The 18,119-nt window shown below is 47.9% G+C and overlaps 1 long non-coding RNA gene and 1 pseudogene across 1 annotated transcript; both read left to right on the plus strand.

The window, feature by feature from the left end:
- Positions 1-555: 555 nt before the first annotated feature.
- On the plus strand, positions 556-11,723 carry LOC105487608 (uncharacterized). The gene is made up of 5 exons (XR_011623213.1): positions 556-3,550; positions 7,217-7,373; positions 10,506-10,637; positions 10,773-10,921; positions 11,621-11,723. It is a non-coding gene; the product is annotated as an uncharacterized lncRNA (long non-coding RNA).
- Positions 11,724-15,701: 3,978 nt separating this feature from the next.
- LOC105464157 (putative uncharacterized protein encoded by LINC00242) lies at positions 15,702-16,469 on the plus strand (annotated as a pseudogene).
- Positions 16,470-18,119: the final 1,650 nt, after the last annotated feature.

Below are 18,119 nucleotides of genomic sequence, written 5' to 3' on the forward strand. Positions count from 1 at the left end.
GTGGTGTGGAGAGCCCTGTGTCTGTGGAGAGCTCTGTGGCAAGTAGAGTTCTGTAGTTTGAAGAGCTTTGTGTATGTTGAGAGCTGTGTGGTGTGAAGAGCTCTGTTGTGTGGAGAGCGAGTTCTGTGTCTATGGAGAACTCTGGTGTGGAGAGCTCTGTGTATGTGAAGAGCAGTGTGTATGTGAAGAGCTCTGTGGTACGAAGAGCTCTGTGTCTGTGGAGATTTCTGTGGTGTGGAGGGTTCTGTGTCAGTAAAGAGCTCTGTGGTGTGGAGCCCTCTGTGTATGTGGAGAGCTCTGTGGTGTGAAGAGATCTGTGGTGTGGACACCCCTGTGTCTGTGGAGAGCCCTGTGGTGAGGAGAGTGCTGTGGTGTGCAGAGCTCTCTGGTGTGGAGAGTTCTGTGATGTGGGAAGCTCTATGTATTTGGAGAATTCTGTGGTCTGCAGAACTCTGTATTGTAGAGAGCTCTGTGTCTGTGGAGAGCTAAGTGGTGTGCAGAGCTCTGTGATGTAGAGAGTTCTGTGTATGTGGAGAATTCCGTGATGTGGGGAGTTCTGTGGTCTGGAGAGCTCTGTGTATGTTGAGAGTTCTGTGCTGTGAAGAGCTCTGAGGCATGAAGAACTTCCTATGTGGAGAGCTCTGTGGTGTGGAGAACTCTGTGATGTGGGGAGCTCTCTTTATGTGGAGAACTCTGTGGTGTGGAGAGCTCTGTGGTGTGAAAAGCTCTGTGGTGTTCAGAGTTCTGGGGTGTGAAGAGCTCTGTGTATGTGGAGAGTTCTGTGGTGTGGAGAGCTCCGTGTATGTGAAGAGGTTTGTGTCTGTAGAGAGATGTGTGTCTGTAGAGAGTTCTGCGTCTGTGGAGAGCTCTGTGGTGTGCAGAACTGTGTGTCTTTGGAGAGCTTTGTGGTGTGGAGAGCTGTGTGGTGTGGAGATCTGTGTCTGTAAATAGATCCGCGTCAGTGAAGAGCTCTGTGTTGAGGAGATCTCAGTGTCTGTGTAGAGCCCTGTGGTATGAAGAGCTCTGTGTCTGTGGAGAGCTCTCTGTCTGTGGAGAGCTCTGTGGTGTGAAGAACTCTGTGGTGTGAAGAGCTTTGTGGTGTGGAGAGGTCTATGATGCAGAAACCTCTGTGTCTGTGGAGAGTCCCATGTCTGTGGAGAGTTCTGTGTCTGTGAAGAGTTCAGTGTTGTGGAGACCTCTGTGTCTGTGAAGAGTTCTGTGTCTGTGGAGAGCCCAGTGGTACGTAGAGCCCTGTGTCTGTGAAGAGCTGTGTATCTGAAGAGCTCTGCGGTGGGGAGAGCTCCGTAGTGTGGATAACTATGTGGTGTGGGGATCTCTGTGCCTGTGGAGAGCTCTGTGGTGAGGAGAGCTCTGTGTCTGTGGAGTGTTTTGTGGTGTGAAGAGTTCTGTGTTGTAGAGAGCTCTATGATGTGAAGAGCTCCGTGGTGTGAAGAACTCTGTATGTGAAGAATTCTATGTATGTGGAGGGCTCTCTGTATGTGGAGAACTATGTGGTGTGGAGATCTCTGTGGTGTGAAGAACTCTCTATGTGGAGAGCTCTGTGGTGTGAAGAGCTCCATGGTTTGAAGAGCTCAGTGGTGTGGAGACCTCTGTGTCTATAGACAGTCCTGTGTCTGTGGAGAGCTCTTTGTCTGTGAAGAGCTCTGTGGTGTGGAGAGCTCTGTAGTGTGGATAACTATGGGGTGTTGGGATCTCTGTGCCTGTGAATAATTCTGAGTCTGTGGAAAGTTCTGTGTCTGTGGAGAGGTGTGTGGTATGAAGAGCTCTGTGGTGGGGAGAGCTCTGTATCTGTGGAGAGCCCAGAGGTGTGGATATCCCTGTGTCTGTGAAGAGCTCTGTGTCTGTGGAGAGTCCTGTGTCTGTGGGGAGTTTTGTGTCTGTGGGGAGCTCTATGTCTGTGGAGAGCCCAGTGGTGTGGAGAGCCCTGTGTCTGTGGAGAGCTCTGTGCTGTGGGGATCTCTGTTTCTGTGGAGAGTTCTGTGGTGTGGCAAGCTCTGTGTCTGTGGAGATCTCTGTTGTATGAAGAGTTCTGTGTCTGGAGAGCTCTGTGTCGGTGGAGAGGTGAGTGAATGTGGCAAGCTCTGTAGTGTAGAGAGTTATGTGGTGTGGGTAGCTCTGTGACTGAGGAGAGTTCTGTGGGGTGGATATTTCTGCGTCTGTTGAGAGTTATGTGGTGTGGAGAGCTCTGTGTCTGTGGAGAACTCTGTAGTGTGGAGAGTTCTGTGTCTGTGGAGAACTCTGTAGTGTGGAGAGCTCTGTGTCTGTGGAGAACTCTGGTCTGGTGAGCTCTGTAGTATAGAGAGCTCTGCGGTGTGGAGAGTCTTGTGTGGAGATCTCTGTCTATAAATACATCTGTGTCAGTAGAGAGCTCTGTGTTGAGGAGAGCTCAGTGTCTGTGGAGGGATCTGTGGTGTGGAGACCTCTGTGTATGTGGAGAGCTCTTTGGTTTGGAAAGCTCTGTGGTGAGGAGATTTCTCTGTCTGTAGAGAGCTCTGCGGTTTGTGGAGCTCTGTGGCTTGTCGAGCTCTGTTGTGTGTAGCGGTCTGTGTCCGTTCAGAGCTCAATGTCTGTGGAGATGTTTGTGGAGGCACTGACCCTTTCACAGCACCAGGGCTTACTCCTGAATATGTGGGTATTGGGTCCAGCTCATGGCCTTCTCTCGCTGTCTTGCGTTCTTCCATATCTTGTGGCTCAGCAGCCCACAAATGGACTTCTTGGAGAGAAGAATGCAGCCTCCACCAGGCCTCTCTCGCCTTCAAATCACGTGTGGCCTAAAGTTGCCTCCTTGTGTATTTTAATTTCGACCTAAAGGTTTCTGTGTACATCATGAACAATAACCTAAATGGAACTGTAAACAGACTGTAGCCTACTCTTGTGCCAATCACTGAGTTTTGGCCAGTCTAAGGTCGCCAGCTCTCTGACCATGTTCAAATACTGCAAACCCCAAGCTTAGCTAATCTGGCTGTTTCTGTACCTCATTTCCATTTTCTGTACATCTCTTTCTTTTTGCAATCTTACATTTTCTTCCACCACATGGCTGCGCTGGAGTCTCTGAGTCCGTTCTCTGTTGGGAGGCTGCCTGATTTGTGAATCATTCTTTGCTCAGTTAAACTCCTTTAAATTAGCTAATTGGTTTTACTTTTTTTTTTTAGGTGGAGTTTCACTCTTGTTGCCCAAGATGGAGTGCAATGGCCTGATATTGGTTCACCACAACCTCCACCTCCTGGGTTCAAGCGATTCTCCTGTCTCAGCCTCCGAGTAGCTGGGATTACAGGCATGCGCCACCACACTCAGCTAATTTTTTGTATTTTTAGTAGAGATGGGGTTTCTCCGTGTTGGTCAGGCTAGTCTTGAACTCCCAACCTCAGATGATCCACCCGCCTCAGCCTCCCAAAGTGCTGGGATTACAGGCATGAGCCACTGCGCCCGACCCCGTTTTACTTTTAACAAGCGTGAATGCATCTGTTTCTGAGCTATGTGGGCAACATGCTTGTGAGGTGCGGACCTGCCCTCCAGGACGTGCAGCTTGGTGAGTCGAGAAGAAATTTTACCCAAGGGCAAGTAGCGAGAACACAGCAAACCGACGCACGCAGAGGGAGATCCAGCAGTCAGACCGGGCGGGTGGAAACAGCTGAGCGTCTTCAGTGGCTCGTGATGGGACAGACGGCCTAGTCTGAGAAACTGAGGCAGGAGGGACTGCCCAGCTTCAGGAGGGAGAGTAGGAGCCTATCCCAGGCCCAGCCACTTTGGCGACAGCAAATTACAGAGCTACCAGAAGGAGGAGAGGCCCAGGCTGTCAGGGAGCACTACCGGCTGCCGAGAGGGTAGGGGGCCCTGGGCCCGCCCTGCAGAGGTTCCTGCTCAGGTTCTCCGGAGCCTGGGTGGAGCAGAGTAGAGTCATGACCTGTGTGGACCCTGCAGTGCCCAGATTTAGAATTCTGCCAACCTCCAAGCTCACCATCAGCCTCCTGCGGCCCCACTTGTTGCTGGGGCAGCTACTGTACCCCGACCCCATCGTCCCCACGCAGAGGGTCCCAGCCGCAGGTCCGTGGGGGCTAGTGTCTGGCCTCCCTCCTTCTGACTGGCTGAGCAAAGTATCCGCAGGGCACAGAGCAGGTCACAGGGATGCCAATTAGAAAGGATAAAGCTTTTGCGGCCTAAGGCAGTTGTGGGGTTCACTTCCAGTCTTTGAGAACACAGGAGACTATCTGTTTTGAAATTAACATAGAGGTTCCCCAAATCAGTACAGTTTCCCCTCCTTTGGGGCTATGACAGTGACTTTTCCATCTGAAGACAGCAAAGCAAGTGAGTCGGTGGCCGGGTCTGCTCTCCGCCCGCGTGCAAGTGTGGGAGCAAAGAGGCACCCAGAGAAGCCCCCGTGGCCTGGGGCTCTTTGTAAAAAAGACAAGGCCCTGAGCAACATACTGGCTCCTGCTGCTCAGGACGACAACCATGCTTGGCTGCTCAGCGGGTCCGCACCGCCTGCCGCTCCGGTGTCCTGTCCACTCCACAGCAACCCCAAGCTCTACCTCCTGTCCACGCGTGTGTCTGTGCACACAGCGTGTTGCGGTCAGTGAATGGCCTCCTGCTTCTCGAGCGCCATGAGGCTGGCTTTTGTTTGTGTTTTTCTTACCTAGGACTGGGACAAAAGATGGCCTGATGCCAGGAGGTGCCGCCCACTAGTGGGGCTAGGCTGGGAGAGCTACTTTCTCCCCACCAGAGCCACCTCTGCTGTCAGTCCTAGGCTGCAACCTCCTGGCCTTTCTGGGCCACACTGGGACCATTCTCTTGGCAAAATCTGAGTGAAGTGAGGAAACCGGGGGCTCTTATGAAATGGACAGAGCACAGGGTGGGCATCGGCTGGGCTACGTCCCTGGCCGGAGCTGTCCGCCAAGTTGGAGGACAGAAGAGCGTGCTGGGAGGGAAACATGGATTCACCGCAGTGCTCAGGCCACCAAGCACACCACCCCCCAGACACCAGGGAAACCCAAGCATCTGCACAGGAGTGAGATTGTGCTAGATTTTGCTAGAATCAGGCCCTGCCAGTTGAGGAGCAGCTGGTGGGAGGTGGGAGATGTGCAGGCTGAGCACAAGCTCATGGTGTGTGATGACTCAGGCCCCTCACTGGAGACACCAGGTGAGAGGAGAGACTGCAGGGCCTGGCACACACAGGCCCACTCTTCCTGCTGCCGGCCAGAAGGAGCTGTGTACACAGCAAGGCGGAGAGAGAAACATTAACCAAATTGCAAGTTTCGGATCATTTGTCTTATTGTGGCTTCAGGAAAAGTTTATCTTTCAAGCAGGCCCACCTGTTCTTGTAAAACCTTATCTGGGCTATTAGGGGGCGAGTCATCAGTGCTTGTTCAAACATTCCACTGAAGAGGGGAGCGGAAAGGAGAGGAGGTGCGAAGGTCACTTTCAAATTTGGAAACCTCTCTTCCCTTGCTTAAAGAAAGAGAGATCTGCACTGAACGCGTTTGCCCCTCACATTTCCCTCTGATCTTTCAGGGAGCCCAGGCCGGTTCGGGGTGCAGCTGCACCCATTTGTGGGCACACGCCAGTCAGAAAAGTTGTGTTAATTTGCAGTGAATGTTTTCAAACTCCTTTCTCAAAGATGAAAGTGTTGCCACCTTGTCTTGGCTCCTGCCAGGTTGTGTGGCAAGCGTGTGTGTGAGTGCAGTGTCCTGATTCCCGGAGATGCTGAATGAAAGCCCAACTCTGCATGATTCCCTGGCCCACACCTCCGAGCCTTCCCTGCTGGGAGGAGCACCTGGTGTGCACAGGCCCTTGGATCAGGGATGTGTGCGCCTATCTAAGATTATGCTACAGGAATTCAGGCCAAAGACAATGACTTAGATTTTTGGCAGACTTAGATTTTTGGCTAAAATTTCACATCACAGTGCTCTAATTGTAATTAATTATGGTGCTGCGTTTCTTTACAAGGTTGTAAAACGCAAAAGCTGAAGTTGCAGGATGGTCTTGAATGATTGACTAAAATTGTCTGCTTCTCTAATGCTAGGCAGAACATATAAAAAGATAAATCCTATTAAAACCCCTCCTTCCAGAGAGCAGAAAATAAAGGGACTCAAAGTCCATCACTCTCGTGTGCTGCCCAGGGCAGCACTGGGGCCACAGACACTCTTGCCGATGGCTATTTTGTGTGTGCTGCAGGCTTCCTAACAGAAAGGAGGCTTTGTAAGAGCACAGAAACATGCCCATGCTTCTTGGATGTGCCCTGGGACAGAGCTGAGCAAACCACGTGAAAGCAATATGTGGTATTGATTACTCAGCAAATATAAACAATCCCATACTCTTCACAGCTATGCCTTTATTCTTTATTCAGCATATTTCAACCTTTAAAAGACTTGAAGTCATTCTACTTTGCTGCCTCTCTCCTTTGCTCAACTACCTTCTGCCTAGAGCAGGCCACATCCTACTGGGGCAGGGAGCTTTGTACTCAGCTCACTGGCCTCCAAGGCCTCACATCCTACTGGGGCAGGGAGCTTTGTACTCAGCTCACTGGCCTTTGTACTCACTTCACTGGAAGGAGGTCCACTCTCCTGCTGTTGCCACCTCCTGGTTGAGCAGCACCTTGTCTACGACTGCCTCGTCTTCATTCTCATTGTATTTATTTCTGGTTTTCTGCTGTGCTGCTTTTATCTCATGCATATATGAAAGCCTTTAAGAAACATCAGAGAGTAATGGAGACGGAGGTGCCGAGAATCAGCAACTGCAGAAGCCCTGGGCTCTCTTCCCCAGTGCTGTTGTATTAAAGGATTTTGTTATTGTCCGTGGTGGTTTGCCCTTTTTGAAAAATGGAAGCATCAAAGTTTTAAACTCATGTCATCATTAAAATAACAACATTCATTGTTTGAAACAAAAATTAACTGTGAAGTGAGAGTTTGAGAAGTCTTAGTCAGAACGCAGTGCTGACCTTCATCTGCATTTTGGAGCCACCACATCCAATCCATCACCCGCTGGTTGTAGCAGCAGAGAGAAGGACGCAACCCCTGACCTGCTGTTGTTTTATGGCTGATGATTCAGAAAGACAGAAAAAATGCCCTCATTTTAGCAGCTTTCATTTGATCATTCTCTCCCACCTTCCCCAGCCTCTAGGAGATGCGTTTATTGCCAGCTTCACTGCAGAGGAGACAAATAAGTAACCCAGATGTTGGCATTTGTGGCACATTTGCAGACGCCTCCATGACACATGTCATATCATACACCACGTATTGGATGTAATGTGAGCAATTTATGAGTCCAGATGCATCAACTGCTCTCCTTGTGCCCCTGCTGACATTCCCTGGAGATCAATATCCTGTAAAAAGCCTGAAGATTACTTCCTTTCAATGGTGAGTGCCTGCTCCATGCCTTGGAGATAAGACATTTCTACTCCTGGTCCTTAGTCACCATAAAATCATAATGTGATTCTGTAGAATTGAAAGGTGATAAATAAGCTTAGGAAATGATGGTGTTTCGGGGAAAAAAGTGGACTCACTGCCGCGTCTCCTCAGTCCTTCCTTCCGACACTCCTCTGTTTCCATGGAGACAGTGCTCCAGCAGGACCACCTGAACAGGCTGACACCAGTGGGCTCGGATTTCTTACTTCTCATTATTTTATTTCAGAGAGAGTTTTAAAGTGTGCATCATGTCCATTTAATTTTATTGACAATGTTTATCTAATCTATCTGCCTGCCAATCTACTCATCTATCCACACACACCTACTATATTCAAGAAAGAATTTAAGGTGCTTTCTTCACTAGAAAAGGTATCTATTATTTTTCAAGCTCAGAGAAAAATGTTAGCTTTTAAATAATGACACAACTGTATTAAGTTGTTTCTTCTATAACATTTTGTTAAATGAATTCAAGATGCTGTGGAACTCTAAATGCTTAGGAAAACATGGCATCCTTATGGGAAATTGTGTTTTGAATGACACATGCTGTAAAGGACAACCAAACACATTTGTATGTAAAAATAAAATTCAAAAACTTTAAAAAATGTTTGCAAACAGATCCAAGATTTAAAAAAATAAGATAATCTATACAGAAGCTGCATTTCGTATTTGATGAAATTTAGTGTTAAAAAACTTAATAAAATAGGATTTGATAAGTATTTTCATAACATGGTAAGATACACCTATCTCAAACCAAAAGACAATATCAAGTTAATTTCTTCAACAAATAATAAGAAAATTAGTAAGATGTAGGGATAAAATTGATGTACAGAAACCAATAGCTTTGGATGATATAGCACAAGAAATTACTCCCATTTAATTAGCAAGAAAAAGTTCCTAGGAATAAACTTAACAAGAAAGTTAAGATCTATATGAGATATGTTTTTATCCACTCTCAAAAGTTTATAAAAGAAAACTTGAACAAATAGAAAGACTTATGATGTTCCCGACTAGGAAGACTCAACATCATAAAATACCAACTTTCCCAAACTTACTATGCAAATTAATGCACCTAAATAAAAATAGACTGAAGTTTTTCTGGATCTTTGTATTTCATTTATTTATTTATGTATTTTACTGTGAGGTGAGAACTAGACAATCTGATTCTAGCAATAAAATAGAAAAAGAAGCAAATAAAAATAGGAAAATCCAGAAAAAAAAAAAAAAAGAGTAAAGAGAAAGAATTAGCCTTACCAGTTCTTAGATCATATAATAATTTTAATAACTAAAACACTGTTGTACTGGGTCATGACCAAACACACAGAACAACAGAAAAGCACAGGAAATGCAGATAGACACAAAAATAGGAGGGAAATTAGTAAGTCATAAAAGTGACATCTAAAATTGTTAGTGAAAAAAAACTATGTGATAAATGGCATTAGGACAACTGAGTAGCATTCAGCAAAATAAATAATAAAAGATGAAACTTGCACCCATGTCTCACAATGTATATAAAAATAAATTTCAAAAAGATAAAATATTTAAATGTTATAAGTAAAGCCATAAAAGTACTAACAGAAATCATGGACAAATTCCATGATTTTTTAAACTAAAACTGAAAAATACAAATGCAGTAAAAGAATTTATAAGTTAAACTATATAAAAATAGGAATTTCTGCATGAAAAACTACCATCAACGAATTAAGAAATCAAGACAGACACTGAGGGAAAGAATGTATTTTCACCTCTTGTCACAACTTACATCCTTAATATATTAAAAGTTCCAAAAAATCAATAAGAAAGAAAAAGATAAAAAACTCAATAGATCCATAGACAAAAAACTTTGATGGAATGGTCCAGTGAAAATAAGCTAAATAGATGGTCAGCCTTACTAATAATAGAATAGGAAACCTATTCAATCAGCAAATGTCAGAAGACATCCAGATGTGCAGGTAAGGAGCCGTGGAGAGACAGTGGTCTTCATGCCTGGGAAGAGCGAATCGCATGACCACAGGCAGGATAATTTGGCAACACCTAGAGAATTACAAAGATGTGTGTCCTCTGACCCAGCAATTTCACGACAGATTCTAAAGACAAATGCAAAATGGTATATTAGCAAGAGAACAGCATTATCTGTTATAACAAAAGATTTGAAAGAATCTGTGTCTATCAACACCAACCATCCATCCAGTGTGGTATTGAAATACTTCACAGCTGTAAGAAAATGGAATGCTACTTGTACTCATACGGGGGATTATTCAATTTATAAGAGCAAGGTGTAGTAAAGTGCATGCAATCTGCCACCATTTGTGTAAAACACAGAGAAGATGAAGATGAAGGTGAGCACTCACATTCCTGTGTGTTTGCATCTGCATCAGGAAGCTCTAAGGATGCACAAGAAGTTAATCATAACTCATGCCCTTAGTGCCACATATAAAGAGTTCCTAGAAATCAATAAGAAAGACTTTGTTACACAGAAGACTGTAATGAAACCAGGCAGAGGAGGATGTGGATGGAGAACAAACTATACTGAATGCTTTTCATGTTTTTTGTTTCTGAGCCATGGGAGTTATCTCCCAATCAATAATTTAAAATTTAAATTTTAGAAAGTGAAATTATTTTTCAAGCATGATATCTTCAAGATATAGGCTGTTTTGTTCAGTTTATGATGCATCTTTTTTATTTCTATAAATGTGGGGGGTACAGGTGTAATTCTGTTACATGGATATGTTGCACAGTGCTGAAGTCTGAGCTGTTAGTGTTCACCCAAAAGATGAGTATTGTACCCATTAAGTAATTTCCCATTGTCCACTCACCTCCATGCTCACACCCCATCTTTTTATTTAAACAACACTTTCTTTGATGTTTGGGGCCTCAAAGAATAAATACTACTATTTTTCAACTAGACAGACTCTCACTGGCTTCACAGGCCAATTATTTTGGCACTATAGACAACAATTAAAAAGCAAATGTTAAGTGGTTTGTATTTATTAATGGGTTAATTTAACAAGAACAGCCTTTTCAAACACTGCAAAGCGTATTTTCTACAATAAGATTTTCTATTTTTTCTTTTGCCTTTGTTTCCAGCTTACTAAGTACAGATTCTGCAAAACTTTTTCATAAGCCAGTTCTGTGGAACCCCTTTCTGGCCATTTCCTGAAGCAACTTTCTTTCCTAATCATCCCCACAACACGAAGGCCAGGTTCTGCAAGTAAAACGGTGGTGAGGCAATTCTGGACTCATTTAAGTGGCAAGCCCAGGAGGGTGGGTCTCAGAGAACACGTAGAGGGGAGTGGAGGCTCGCGCAGTGTGGAAATACTGACCAGATGGAATTAACCACCTTCCCGGAAGCAGGACTGGAGAGCGCTGTGGAGCTTGCCACAGGTTCTGCTGGATAGGAAAGTGTGTCTCCTCCACCTGCTGTCTGCTTCTGTCCTGTCTTAGCCCAGCAGAGCTGTTTTAATGCAGACATTTGCAGCCTGCCCAGAACTCTCCTGGAACCAGTAAGTCGCCAGTTAGGAAAAAGATCAGCACCGACCAAACAGAGATGTTGGAAACCTGCATTAATCCCCAGTGGAGGCAGAGGCTCTGAATGCTGAAGCCACAGCTGTGACATGGCCACACTCTGCACATGGCCCCAGGCACTCAGATTTCTGCACCCTCAGGGTGACTCACAGGCTCCAGAGCCAGGGTTCAGGCCCTGCTGACCACAGTCAAGTGTCCCCTGCTGCCTCAGACCAGGGCCGAATTCCTGGTGTGCTTCCCTCCTGCACCCACTCAATGGCTCTGTGGCCTTTGCAAGCACCTGCCTGGCAGGGCTATGACAATGTGTGGAGTCAGACGATGGTGCCAAGTTCGGAGAGGACTTACAGTGAGACAGTGTAGATAAAGCCTGGGGCCCAGCTCCCCAGCAGCACCTGCTCCTGCACTGTGGCCACTGTGGCAATGTGGCTGCTTCTATTTCCTTGAGCACCATTGCCATTTTATCCCAGGCAGGGCCCCTTCGCCCCCTGCACCTGCCACCATCTGTCCTCGCCCCTGACTCCCAAGCCTCCTATCAGTCCTGGTCTTGGGAGGGAAAGAACCCCTGGCTTGGGGAACCTGCCAGTCCTGAGGTGGCCACCTGCCAAGGCCCTGGCATTCCCCCATCCTGGGGCTCCTGCCCCACCGCTGAGCTCTCCCTCTCACTCCCATCCCCTTAGCCTCTCCTGGCTGGGGCCTTGCTGTCTGTCACCTCTGAACAGAGCTGACGCTGACACCGCGGAACGGCAGGGACCTGGAACTGTTCCACTCACCTGCTTCAGCCAGCACCTTGAGGACAGATCTTCACCTGCACTTGGAGCGTTTAGTTGAAATACAGTGTTGATAATAATGTAACTGTGTGCAAATACTAGAGCAGGTGACTCTGGTGTGAAAGGGTGAATACTTGGGAAGTGTGTAATTTTTGTCTGATAAGTTTAGTCAGCAAGCAGCTAATTCATGGCAACATAAAGAAAGTTGATATGAAAACTGCCTTTCCCCTACATCCCTAAGGAGACTGCCAAGAAGACCAGGACATGCTACTACGTATGTTCAAGAAATGATGAAGGGGAGCACTGAGGAGCTAAGATACACGGGTTTAATCTCAGATTCACTTCCGATGCACCGCCCGAGTGTCTGGAGAGGAGAATCTGGACTCCTTCCTGCATCCGCTTTGAGAGGCGTTTTGGGAAGCCTTTGCGGTGGCAAAAGTCATGGAATTAGGTGGCAACACCTTAGGACCGTCAAAAGGGAGAGGGTTGTCTTGGGAATGAAGGCTTGGTGTGAACAGATTTGGCTTGTTGGGTCTAAAGAACAACAAAGTATTTCTCCCTGGCTCTTGGAATTCAAGGTCCTGAGCTCTTCAGTCCTGGGCAATTTCACATTTGCTCATTTCGCACAAGCAGGAGGCAGGGAGAGTTGTTGGGATTCGTGCCAGGCAGAGCCAATCACATCAGGGGCCCTGGGTAAAAGGGGGTGGGGATAGCGCAGGCACCAAAGGTCTCCGCATAGGGTTGCCAGCCACCAGTGGACACCAGATGGGAAGGGAAACTGCATGCCCACCATTTGCCTCTGCCTGTGGGGTGCTGCCCCCACAGTGCCTCTCAGGCGTCTGCAGCCTCACATCTTGTTTCTCACCCTCAATGTGGATCACAGCCACTGCAAGTCTCCGTAAGCACCACAAGGCCAGCGGCCTCCCCTCGGGCTCACAGGATGAACTCCCCTCCATGGATGTGAGCCCCATTAGTTTTTCCCCCATTTAGAGGCAATGGAAGGCCAAACCCCCTTAGAGAAAGAACAAGAAACTGGGGTGAGCCGCCTCATGTGTTGAGATGTAGAAAAGTGAGATTTATTTGCAGAGTAAAGAACCAGGCTCCACTGTCCTGAGGGTGCCTCTGGTCTCTCACAGCTGGATCCCCTCATGTTTCCCAAACCCATGTCCAGATCTCCCCCTCCCCACCCTATCTCTTCACTCCTCGAAAACCAGCTCCCCTAGCTTTGCCCAGACCATGCAGCGACACACGTCAGGTAAATCTTTCTTCTTTACAGTAGACTCTGAAATTCGCCCTATGTTCCCCACTCCCCTCTTCATCAATGAAAAGGAGCAGCTTGTGGTTTCCAGCACCAGGTGCTTCCTGTCTGCGGCCCCTCCAGGACATGGGCTATAAAGTTTCTCTTCCTTCAGACGCCTTCGTGCACCAGCCTGCACCGACCGTCCGGACCTCAGCCCACCTTTTCTCCATCCTGAGCCACAGCACATGTCCCCTAGGAATCTGTGGCTCTGACCACCTCTGATGATTTACTCCCCCGTCAGTCCCCTGGGACAGTTCACCCTGAGCCCCTGGCCTTCTGGGCCTCCCCAGCTGTGTTTCTGGTCATTCCTTTCCTTGAGTCCCTCCACCCTGGATACCCAGGGCACAACCCTGGCCTCCCCTACACGCTGGCTTGGTTCTTCTCAACCATTGCCATTGGCTTGGTTTCTGTTGTATTTGGTTTTTAGGGGTCAGACTGCCGAGTGCTGTTCTTCTCCCGGGCTCTGTCCTCCTCTCTCTCCTTGGGTTGCAGCATCCAGGTCTGATCCAACAACTCCACAGCACACAATGTGGCCCAGGCCATGCACGGAGGAAGACAGCAGAGCAGCCGCGAGGCTCCCAAACGGAGCCAGGGCCCAGGCCCAGCACACCCTGCCCTCAGTCCCCTGCATCCACTGCCCCTCCTGCACCCGGCACTGGGCAGCGTGGGCTGTGTCAGCGGTGTCCGTCCTCCCTTCTCAATATGTTGTGAGCTCCACTAGGCCAGGACTGGTCCTTGGAAGCTGTGGGATCCTCAGCTTCCCTAGTAAAATGTCTCCCACATAGCGGTGGCTCCACAAAATATTTATTTCCTATTATGTCCATTTATTTTATAAATTTCATGCAGGCCAGAGAGATTGGAATTATCAATTACTTTAAAAAATAAAAGGATAAAGCAAGACCTGGAAATACGAACCCAGCAGCACTGGAATGCACCAACTAAGGCAGAGAGACCCCTTGAGATTCCGCGACTGCTGGACCGTTTAAGGCAACATCATATCTCAAGCGGACAGGGAGAGAATCCGCCCGTCTCGGGGGGTGGGGTTTTTAAGTGGATTTAAGTGGATTTAGTGGATTTAATCATGGTCTGGACTTGCCCAATTTTCTGTGCTATGCTGTGGGAAGGGACAAGGTCCTAAACTACGCTCACAGGACTTAAATCAAACAAACAACACACACAGGTGGGTGGGAAGGCAGGCAGATGACTCAATTCTGTGCCCACCACCCACGGCCCCTGATGGGCCATGCCTTCTGCTTAGACAACAGCCTCCTGGAGCCCACAGATGGGGGCAATGGCATAAACTCAGACCTGCAGCTGAGGCCTGACTCGCCGCAATGGCCCTGTCCCCCATCGCCAGTGGCAGACCTGTCACTTTCTCACTGATCCTTCATTTTCCTATGCAATGGGGCTAATATTGTCTCTTTCTAAGGTTGCTATGAGGATTAATTTTTGAGATAATAGACATTGAGATAACAAACCTGCCAAGTGCTACATTGATGTGATTATCCTGAGATTGAGAGGAAATGTCAATGCGGCACTAGATGGTGGCATGACCGTGAGTGGGAGAGAGAGTGTGGATGTTCCGGATGTCCCTGGATCTCTACCAAACAGAAGATGCAGCGAAAGGACAGCCAGTGTTGCCAGTGTCTCCTTTTCCCCTCAGGGCAATGAATTACGGGTTTTCGGTGCCTTAGTTTTCTTCCTTTCAAATGGAGTTAATAATACTGTCTATTCACAGACGTGAACAATTAATGATTGCAAAGGCTCATCTGAAAATAAATGAGCTTACTCATAATGGTGGTGCTTGATATTTATAATAATAAGCCTGTGCTGCTGGCTTCACAAACTATATTCATTGGTACAGGGCTTAGTTTTATGACTGGCTTTTTCAAACTTAACATAAAATACTCTTATTTTAAAGTAATCAAATGACCTTCCTGCATTTATCCAGGGTCTTATTTGGAAAAACTTAAAATTTGATCACAGATCTATTTTAAACAGTGCCAAGTTAACTGACATTGATGCCATCGTATCTGGGGTCCCTAGAAATCCAGAAGGGGACAGTGAATGGTAGGAAGACTCGGACTCAGGTCTGCCTGTAACACTCGGAGCCTGCAAGGCAACACAGTTAACTGAGTTGTATTAAAATGACTTGGTGTGGCTATAAACCAAACCACACCCCTCTAGCCGACGCGAAGAGCTTCCCGTACAAGCAGTGCGGTGGGAGGGCCTCTCCTGTCTCCTCTGCCAGCAGGCAGACATGGATGACACCGAGGTGTGAATTCAGCCTGCACCTCCTACAGATGAGCTGTTGAAGGCGATGGCCACAGCAAGTCCGCACCAAGTGCTCTTTAAACTCAGCAAACTACCCAAAGAACAGAAAACCAAACAGCGCATATTCTCATTCATAGGTGGGAGCTGAACCATGAGATCACTTGGACCCAGGAAGGGGAACATCACACACGGGGGCCTGTTGTGGGGTGGGGGATGGGAGAGGGAGAGCATTAGGAGATATACCTATTGTAAATGACGAGTTAACAGGTGCAGCACACCAACATGGCACATGTGTACATATGTAACAAACCTGCACGTTGTGCACATGTACCCTAGAACTTAAATAAAAAATAAAAAATAAAAAATAAATGAATATTTCTTTAAACAAAGAACCTTCCCGGCATTGCCTCCCGAGGTATGATTAATGAGGCCCGGCACCTCCTTCCTCACTCAGCGATCACTTCTCTGCAGCGCCTTCCCAGACGCAGGTTCCCTCACGGAGGCGGGAAGATTTCAGGCGATGTCTGTTCTTGTCTTTTGTCAACACAGAGAAGGATGGAGACCCCACTGGTCAGGCGAGCCCCGCGGTCCCTGTTCCTCATTTCACCGCCTGGGGAAGCCTGGTCCCCATCGATTCGCCAAGGAACAAGGAAACAGCACGTCTTACCTGGATGGTGGGTCCCCCTCACGGTGGCCTTAGATCTGGCTTCAGCCGGAGAGGCAGCGCCTCGCTCACGGCTCCGCCGGCCGCTGCCTTACCCGGGAGCGCCACCCCGTGCCCCGCCAGAGGAAGTGCAAGTACCCCCGCAACACGGGCCGAAAGCCACACTGTGGACCCGCAGCGCAGCTCCAAGAAATCCCAAGTCCATTCACCAGAGGAGCTTCTCCACCAAATCATCGAAAACTGAAACGACAAATGAGTCTCCACGGGTATCCCCTTGAGTAGGCTGTACGGAAAATGCAACCTGGTCAGCTGCATTTCTGCTGCCAGCCCTCCTCCAGGCAAGCACTGGCCTCGAGAAGGGCAAAGGGCAGGTAGCAGCTTCGACGCAGGCGGCCACGGCGTGGGGTCACAGTTCAGAGGCCTTCTCAGCTGAACCTGATGTTAGTCTAAGCTCGGGCCCCAGAGTGAGGACACGCGGTGAGGCATCCGATTCCCCATCAGCTCCTTTACCTAAAGCTGTGCAGAGAATCCGAAGCTATGAGTGGGGGTGGGGGAAAGATGTACAGGGGATGCTTTGGTTTCACTCCTGAGATACCAGAACGTCCTCTGAACACACATGCAGATAGCTGGACTTCTAGACAGACGAAATCCAAATCGTTTCTTTCCTCCCAGCATAAGGGAACGATCCGGTAAAAGCTGGTGTTCATCGATGCTACTTGTCCAGAATGGGCTCAGCACCCACCTCACTGTATCCTAACATCTGTCTAATAAGGCAGGGAATGTCACTGTCACACTCAGCAGACGAGGAAGCCAAGCTGTCAGCAGGTCCACATCTTGCCACAAAACCAGTAACCTGTGGTGCTGAGATCGCACACCAGTCGTCCACTGCCACCTCCGTGGCCTCCTTCTCTGGGGTTTGCCTGCCTCCTGATGGCCGCCATGCCTCTGTCCCATCGCAGGGGCTGGCTCTTCCAGTGGTCAGTACTTTTTGGCTGCAAGCAGCAGAGATTCCCTCGAGGGCTTGTTGAAAGCACTCACGTCAACGGGGCCTCAGAAAGGGAGCTGAGACCATGCATGGGGCTGCAGTTTCTCCTCACGCTTTGCATCCCTGGCCTAACTCTCCCTCGACAGGTCCTGCTATCTCCACAAGGCGGCCAGCCCAGCCCTGTCCTCCTCACCTTCCAGCTCCAGCCGAGCAGCCCTCCCCGCATCACCTCCAGCTGCTGCCCAGGCTGTGTGGAGCAGGTGTCCAGCGCCCATCCAGCCACTTTCTAGAGGGCAGAGCAACTGGCTGGGACCATGACAACACCTGGCCCCGCCCACACGCCCTGCAGTAATGCACTGAGGAGTGCATGGCAGCACATATGTGCCTCATGTGTCCTGCTGTGATGCACTGAGTGGCACACAGCATTATTGTGTCAATCATGTGTCTTGATGTGATGCACTGGTTCAGACAATATCATGGAGGCAGTGTTTCTCTAAAACTGTCAAATTTGAGGAAACAATCTAACAAAAGCCACTTGATCAACATTCTGTAAAGGTGACATAAATACTTCAAAAATGTCTCTGATATAGAAAGAAAAAAACAAAAAGTGAGCTAGTCCAGATTTTAAAAATAAAAGATATAGTAACTAAAAGCAGTTGTGGTGCTTGGATAAAAACAAACAACAGAAGGTATAAATGACATTAGTAGACACACTGGGAAAAACTTTATATGGACTATATATTCAATAATGGTGCTGTGTTATTGTTAAATTTCCTTCGTGTGGTAACTGAAGGGGAATGATTTTGTTCTCAATGGATAATGCTCAAGTATTTGGGGGCAAAATATCACAATGACTAACTTTCAAAATGGTTTAGTCAGAAGAATGACAAATGTACACTTAAAAGGGGAAAATAAGTGTGGCAAAATGCCAACGACAGTTGAATTGTCATGTGGGAACCCACTGGACTATTCTAGAAACATTTCTGTAGCTTTAAGATTATTTAAAACAAATGTTGTGGGGGAAAGAGCACACATTTAAGGTAGTAAAAATATTCAGGACACACAAAGAGGGGATGCAAACAGGTAAAACGGCAGGGTTTCTCACCTCAGAGAGCTTCCTGAAGCTGTGCACATGCCTGTCAGGAAGGCGGTGGAATGAGCAGAGCTTCGAGGGGCAGGTCATGTC

The sequence above is a fragment of the Macaca nemestrina genome, chromosome 5 (genome assembly GCF_043159975.1).
Source record: "Macaca nemestrina isolate mMacNem1 chromosome 5, mMacNem.hap1, whole genome shotgun sequence".
Taxonomy (NCBI): Eukaryota; Metazoa; Chordata; class Mammalia; order Primates; family Cercopithecidae; genus Macaca; species Macaca nemestrina.